This window comes from Canis lupus, chromosome 15, assembly GCF_011100685.1.
Source record: "Canis lupus familiaris isolate Mischka breed German Shepherd chromosome 15, alternate assembly UU_Cfam_GSD_1.0, whole genome shotgun sequence".
Taxonomy (NCBI): Eukaryota; Metazoa; Chordata; class Mammalia; order Carnivora; family Canidae; genus Canis; species Canis lupus.
This window is the reverse complement of record NC_049236.1, coordinates 47,742,184-47,750,118: the sequence shown is the minus strand read 5'-3', so window position 1 is coordinate 47,750,118 and position 7,935 is coordinate 47,742,184.

Genomic DNA, 7,935 nt, shown 5'->3' with positions numbered 1-7,935 from the left:
AGATTTTACGATATCCCAGGCACTAAATTATTAGCTTTACATACCTCCTCTCACTGAATCCTCCCAATAGCCCTCTTGCATATGAGGAAACAAGCTTAGAGAGTAAGTAATTTATCCAAGGCCATGCAATACATAAATGATGCAGGCAGGATTTGATCTCTGTTCTCAGACTCCAAAGTAGATATTTTCACACAGAGCCCTCATGTGGGGCCAAGAGGCAGAGTCACATGTAAGAGATTAGCCCTGAAAGTAGTAGAAATCATTAAAAACTTATTGAATTCTTTAAAACAATGCATACACCAGCAGAGATAACATTATCTAACAATGTGTGTGTGTGTGTGTGTGTGTGGCAAGTGGCACTGACATGCATCTATATGCCTGTTTTAAGTGACATGTGAATTCCAACCCTCCTAATCAATTGCAATCCTAATTTGCTTTCCAAAGGACCTTAGCTTTGAGTCAACTCTAGAACACTCGCATTGGACTTATTCTGAGTTAGCACATTCTCTCTCAACCATCCCACTTGTTACCCACAGCATGCATTTGTGAGATGTCTGGCCAGGTTTAGGGGTACAACTTGTGAATGTAGAATAAGTTTGTTTTTCCTCTCTGAGTCAATTTTCCTGGTTTCTATGGGGAAAGAGCCCATGCTTTTGGCCTTATTAGCTCCACACCAACTGAGCTCACTGACCCAGATAAATATTGTCTGTCTGACATGTGCTTTAGAATAATAAATATGCTAAGCTATAGACTCTGCTCTCAATTATTGGTACTCATTGAGAAAACCAGAGATTAGGATAAACCCCACTATCAGATAGCCCCATACTTCTCTATCATTCCTCGCTGCCTTTCACCTATCTAGTATGATTTCTTTTCTGTGGTTTTAAGATTCTAATAATGCTTTGGTTAAGCTAAGGTTAAAATTAGTTTGCATTTCCTGCCCACACAGCAACTGATGGCAGGGGATTTATCCTGGGAGCATGCTGCACAGTGGGAGAAGCTGGCTCAGAAAGTGCCAGAGGTAATCTGGGAAGTGGAAAAATGCCAGTGATGATAATTGAAAGACAACTATAGATCACTGTGATCACAAAATCATCCTCTTCCTGTCCAAACACAGGGAAAGAAGGACTAGAAGACAGAAGTTCACAACTAGAGGGAATAAAGAGGGGAGAAGAGACTGTTACATAAAAATGCTGATGCCGTGGTAGCCATAGGGAGTCAATTCTCAGTGAGAAAGATGGCATGGGGCCAATCTTTAAAAAATCCTCACTATTGTTATAGATTTTCCATAAATAATATTTTTTCTTAGCATAGTTTATTCATCTGGGAGTATAAAAATACTGCCATTTTTCTTCTGACTTATGAGACTTATATTCCGTTTCTTTTACTCATGAGAACTTACAACTTAAGAAAAGTTAGAATGCTTCTAATTAACCTACTTTGTTCATCATTCAAGGGGCTTTGCTGCCAAGGCCTTCATTTTGGCTTATTAATGAAACCATTGAGGTTATATGAATAACCCAAGGAATTAAAAATGTGGAGAATGCTACCAGAAGTGCTTTGCTGCCACTGGAATGCTGTTTTGTATATGGCCTGGATAACTATTGGAAATATATTTGTGCCCAGGTAATTTTGTCATCCTTTTTTAGAATAAATCTGTTTTTTTTTTTCCGTGAAGGAATGGGTGATATGAGAGCTAAAAGTAATTTGTGTTTTTTAAGCTCAGAATGCTAAAATGCAGTTACAAAATTATGAAAAGAGTAAGTCATCAGATATTTCAGAATTGCTCAGTATGTGAGAATTTAAGAGGCCCAATCATCATAACCTAAAATGCATTTTCATAGTCACTTTTCATGTAATGTAAAATTCTGGCATAGTGAAACTGTTTAGCAGGTAGGAGACCACAAGATGTGGGCCTATGATTGTCGTATTGCTAATCATAAAGCAGCTAGGGAGCAGGCATTCCACAAAGGTCCTTTATCTTGGAAAGTTTATGTGAAACTAATCTCAAGGTAAAGTACTGCACATAGCCCACTACAGCAGGGACAGAAAAGGTTTTGAAATGTTCAACACAGCACTTTTCTCCCTTAGTACACTAAGCCCTTCTTGGTTAACAGTAACTTAACTGGCAAATTTATGTGCTTCCAGCTGTTTTTGCCTTTGTTATGCTGGTTAGGTTTAGAAAGATGTAGTCTCTGCAGTGGCCAGGGGCAGTGTTTATTCGCTTGAGACTCAAGGAAGACTTTAGGAAGGATAACCAGAAAATGGTGTGCAAGGAACTCTAAGACAAGAGGTGATTTCTTCCTTTTATTCTGGTGACCTCTTCTCTCATTTGCCCAGAGTCCTCAGGAAGGACCAGAGTATAGTGGTGGGCAGTGCTCAAGCTCAAAACTCAGGGAGACCACATCAGTTCCTGAATGAAGAATAGAGTCCCTTTTCACCATAAAAGTGGAGGAACAGCTGTCACCAATGTGCACAGGTGACTGGATGAGATACTTCCAGCTATCTGTTGGAAATGCAATAGACTCTTGCTCACACACCAAACATGCAAATGGTATATAAGTGAGGAGGCAGGGAAGGTTGGGAAGATAGAGGAAGATAAAGGATTGGAGGGTTGCAAGGATTGTTCAAAGAACTGTCTACAAAGGAGGAAGAGGGAGAGGCCAAACTGAGAATTCCAAGTACAGAACATCAAGGGCCACATATAACTCATTAAATCACCAAATAAGACAAAATAGAAACTGATTAACCCCAAGAAGACCTGATGCTCTTGTTTTATTTGAAGCAGACACATTGTACCTTAGAGGGAGTGATGAGCAGCAGCAGCATACTACAAAGGTGATCTAAGAAGATCTGATTTTATATTTCTTCTTGTAATTTAAATATGTTATCCTCTCCCTAAATTATTTCTTCTTATTTCCTCATCATAAATACACAGCATTATACCTTGAGCTCTCTGTAAAGCACTACGAAATTTCTGGGGCGATACAAGTTCCAAATATGAACATGCTTCACATACAGTGCTCACAGATGAATGGAGTTTGTGTGAAATCTACAATAGCACATTGATCCAGTTACTGAAAAGCTCATACTCTTATATTTGTAAAATGTAAGTCTATCTCATCACAGAGCTGGACACAGAACTACAAAGTACATAATACAGGGTAGACCGGCAGATGCTGAAAATTAAGCGGGCATTTTCCAGAGCAGGGCAAGCACCAGGCCATATTCAGGAAGAGGCAGATAGAGTTACAAGCAGTTTGAGGGATCCAGTCCAGCATTTCATTGAGCAGTGGTTCTCAAAGTGTGGTTGCTGGACAAACATTAACAACTCCTGGATATTGTTAGAAATGCAAATTTAGTGCTGCCTTAGAGTAGAGGTTTAGAGAAGGACTCCAAACTCAACAGAAAGTTTAGCAAGAGCTAAGAGATTTGTGGTCTCTGAGGTAAGCAGAAGATGCTAAAAAGAACTTGAGCAAAAATCTTGAGGCTTGGGGTCAGGGACAGAGACAAAACTTAACTAATCTATTAGGAGTAAAGGTTAGAAAGAGTTTAACAGTCATGGTGACTTGCAGCTATTTCCCATTACCATGAAGTTAAAACTCCTTGAGTTTCCCCTAAGACAATCCTGGCAGCATAGGAGAACCACAAAAACAAAACAAACAAACAAACAAACAAAAAACCAAAAAGAACTCAGACCAATCATGTGTTTCTTAAAAAATTTGTCTCGAACTGCGCTGTCAATAAAGTACTTTAAATGGGGCTAGTCCAAATTGAAATTGCTAAAATATAAAATACACAGAGAATTTTGGAGGCTTAGTCTGAAAAAAGAATATTAAAAGCTTGATTAATGGAGTTGATTTTATTTGAAATAATAGTATTTTGGATTAAAATACATTCTTAAAATTAATTCCCAATTTCTTTTCCTTTTTAAAAATATGGTACTAGAAACATTTTGAATAACATATATGGCCTGCACTTTTGGCTCGTCTTGTATTTCTATTAGACAATGCTGCTCTATAAGTGGAGCGTACTATAAGGTTTGTTTCTTTTGATGTCTATGGAACAGAGAACAATTATTAGGAAGACAAGAAAATCAGTAAAACCTTGATATTTTGAGTCAGAGTGGCCCAGTAAGTGGATTATAAGGGAAGTATAAACAAAGGTCTGATATTTAACAAACTACAGAGGTAGGTTTTGGGGTCAGTCATCTAATCTTAGCATACCCCTTATCTTGGAAATAGTTTTCATCTGACCTAAGTTTGGTGCTGTCCGTTACAAACAAGCCTTTGGTAAGGAATTATTGACTTCACAGTATTTCTCTGAAACATCTACATCCACCTTGTTACTTTAATAGCTATGTTTATTAATATGTTTATAATCATTGTAATATCCTTTGTGAAATTTGTTTTTTTACTATCTGAAGATTGTTGCTAAATGAAATTCTGCCAATATATTAGATGTATTGATATATTATCAATAAAACTTGCCCCTTCTTGTCCAAGAACTTAAGGTATCAGGAACATTTTCAACTGGATCATTGATAAAGATCTGTGTGTATATGTGTGTATGTGTCTTGTATACTGCACAAAATATGAAAAATAATATATTGTATTATCTGATTAATTATTTCCTTGAGATCTTTACCATTAAAGATGGTAGGCTTTAAAATTAGTATAAAGGGGCACCTGGGTAGCTTCAAGGTTGAGCATCTGCCTTTGGCTCAGGTCATGACCCTGGGGTCCTGGGATCGAGTCCCACATCGGGCTCTCCACAGGGAGTCTGCTTTTCCCTCTGCCTATGTCTCTGCCTCTCTCTGTGTGTCTGTCATGCATAAATAAATAAAATATTTAAAATAAAATAAAATAAAATAATTATTAAATTGATTGAAGGAACTGATCACATGCTTTTAATATAATAATATGTTAGATACTGCTAAAAATAAGCTTTAAAAATTTGTTATGAGAAGAAGAACCTACTTCTCTCCCTATCTCTACTTTGTAGGTACTAGAAAATGAAATAAAGTGTTAATAATAATCTAATGCTCAATAATGGCAAGGAGAGGCAACATATCATTATCCATCTGCAATGGAATTATCATTCAGGAAGACTTCCATAACAAGGCATATATCCATCTCTCTGTTCATTCTATTCATGGACAAGAAGGCTTATGCATTCTTAAGTACTTGAAACTTGCTGTTAAAGATCTTTTTAGACTAAGCAAATAATTTCATGTGCTTTGAAATACAAGTGTTGAGCTTGGGAAATTTGATTTTTTTCCCAGATGCAAAGTAGAATTCTATGCTTTTAGACTAAAAAGTGAAGTGAAAAAATTTCCTGTATCCTGCAAAATACACCATTGATAATCCATTTTTTAATTAACTTTATTTCCTTATAGCTCACTCTTTAGTTTTAGTCACATATTATTGAGCATTCCTTCTCTGTTCCACCAAGGAATTTGGATTTTGTGCCTTACTCAAGAGGAACGCCATAAAAATTTGACCACGATGTGGGAGAGTGAAACCAGAATCCAGATGAGAATCTAGATGAGGGCCTAAACTTAGGATGCTGTAGATGAGACAGAGAAAAGGGATAGATTATATATATTTTAGAATTTTAATGTTTTCTATTTTTAGTAGTATGACTAGCTGGACACTCCAAAAAACCCTGCTGCAGGAGATAACTAATAATCTGAACAAAAGTTTAGAAAACAATTTTTAAGGATCAAAATTTAGTATACAACTGAAGCAGCAAAAAAGGTTGGAACCAACAGAGGCCAAAAAGTGAGTGAAAGCAGAAACTCTGGGAAGTAAGCCAGTGTCTAAGCCATTCTGATGATATCTGCCAAACCCTAGTGACCTTGAGTTTTAGTTTCAATAGCTACAGCATGTGTGAGAGACACAACATACAGCCTAGAGCCATACATAAATATGGAGTCTATTAGAACTCCCCTGCATAAAGCTGGAGCCTCAAAGGATTATATGCTGAGTGTTAGGAAGCCCAGGTGAAGGGACCAGCAAGGAATCTTTCTTCCCTTGACCTTGTTGCTAAAAAAACATGAAAATTCTCTCTTGAGATTTTGCAATACATTCTTTCCATCATGTGAGAATATAGCACAAATTTATGCCAACTCATGTAACGTAAACCCAGATTGGTGGTGCTCCCAGGTATAAGCAGAAACAAACTCAGTTCCCCTTTACAGAATACACCTTAGGCCAGGTCTCAAAAAATTCTACAAACAAAATGTTACAAGGAACATGAGTTCAAAGTTAAAACTCATAAAACAAAACAAGAAAACATGACTCCATATGTAAGGGTCAGCAAACCCACAATGATATTTAAATTGTGAGACAATAAAAAAATACATTTTAATGAATAAAAAATGAAGATTAACTACATAAGGAACAAGAGAATATATAAAATTTACAAAGAAAATTTGAAAACAAAAATCAGGAAGAGCTCCTATGTATAAAAACAATAATCTCAATTTTAAACCTAATGGATAAATTAAGCTACATATTCAACTCAGTTGAAGAGAGAATTAAGGAATTGGATGACAAGTCAAAAGTTATTCAAAAAGTAGCTCAGATGCATTTATTGTCTATAAATTTTTTTCTATTTTCATGAAATAGAAAAATAATGTTATTCAAACAGAAACTTCCTCAATTATGGAAAGATAAAATGAAAGGCACAAAATAAGAGAGTAGAAATAAAAAGTAATAACAATATAAATGGAACTAAACTCTTCACTTAAAAGACAAAGATGGTCATATTGAATTTTTAAAATTTAGCTAAGTTCCCTTTACTAAAGAAACTCTTAAAATATAAAAATATCCTACACTCCAATGTTTATAGCAGCATTATCAACCAATAGCCAAGTTATGGAAAAAGCCCAAATGTCCCTTGACTAATGAATGGATAATGAAGATGTGGTATATATAATGGAATATTGTTCAGTCATCAAAAATAATGAAATCTTGCCATTTGAAACAACATGGATGGAACCAGAGTGTATTATGCTAAGCAAAATACATCAGTCAGAGAAAGACAAATGCCATATGGTTTCAATCATGTAGAATTTAAGAAACAAAACAGATGAACATAATAGGGGAAGGAAGAAAAAAAATAGAGGGAGGCAAACCATAAGAGATTCTTAACAACAGAGAACAAATTGAGAGTTGCTAGAGGGGCAGTAGGGAGGGATTGGCTAATAGGTGATGGGAATTAAAGAAGGAACTTGTTGTGATGAGCACTGGGTGTTATATGTAAGTGATGAACCATTATATTATACACCTGAAACTAATTTTATCATATTATGTTAATTAGCTAAAATTTAAATAAAAGCTTGAAACAAAAAGTTAAAATGTTAAATGTTTATAAAATATCCAATTACTGAAAATAAAATTAAAAAGTTATGAGACAAATACTAAAATACTAATGAGAAGAAGATTAAGTAATTATACAAATAACAGGAAAAAGTGTAAAGCTTTTACCAGTGACAAAAAAGATCACCGTAATTGATAATGGATTCAATACCAGAGAGATCTAATTATATACAACTACTGATTTAGTCTCAAAATATAAAAAATTGGCCTAGATTAGAAGCTGCACTTGACAAAGTTATTGTCAATTTTCATAAATATTGTTTTAGTAATATATTTAAACATAATTGATGACAAGTGAATAGGATAATAAATGTTTAATAATTGATAGACCAAACTAATAAAAATAACAGTAAGGGTATATGATTTTGAAGAGTTTGATTAGCAAACTTAACCAATATATTCAGCAGGGGCTTCTGGGTGGCTCAATCAGTTAAGTGCTTGTCTTTGGCTCAGGTCATGATCTCAGGGCCCTGGGATTGAGTCCCACATCAGGATCCTTGCTCAGCAGGGAGTCTGCTTCTCCCTCTGCTCCTCCTCTCTCCTGGCTCAG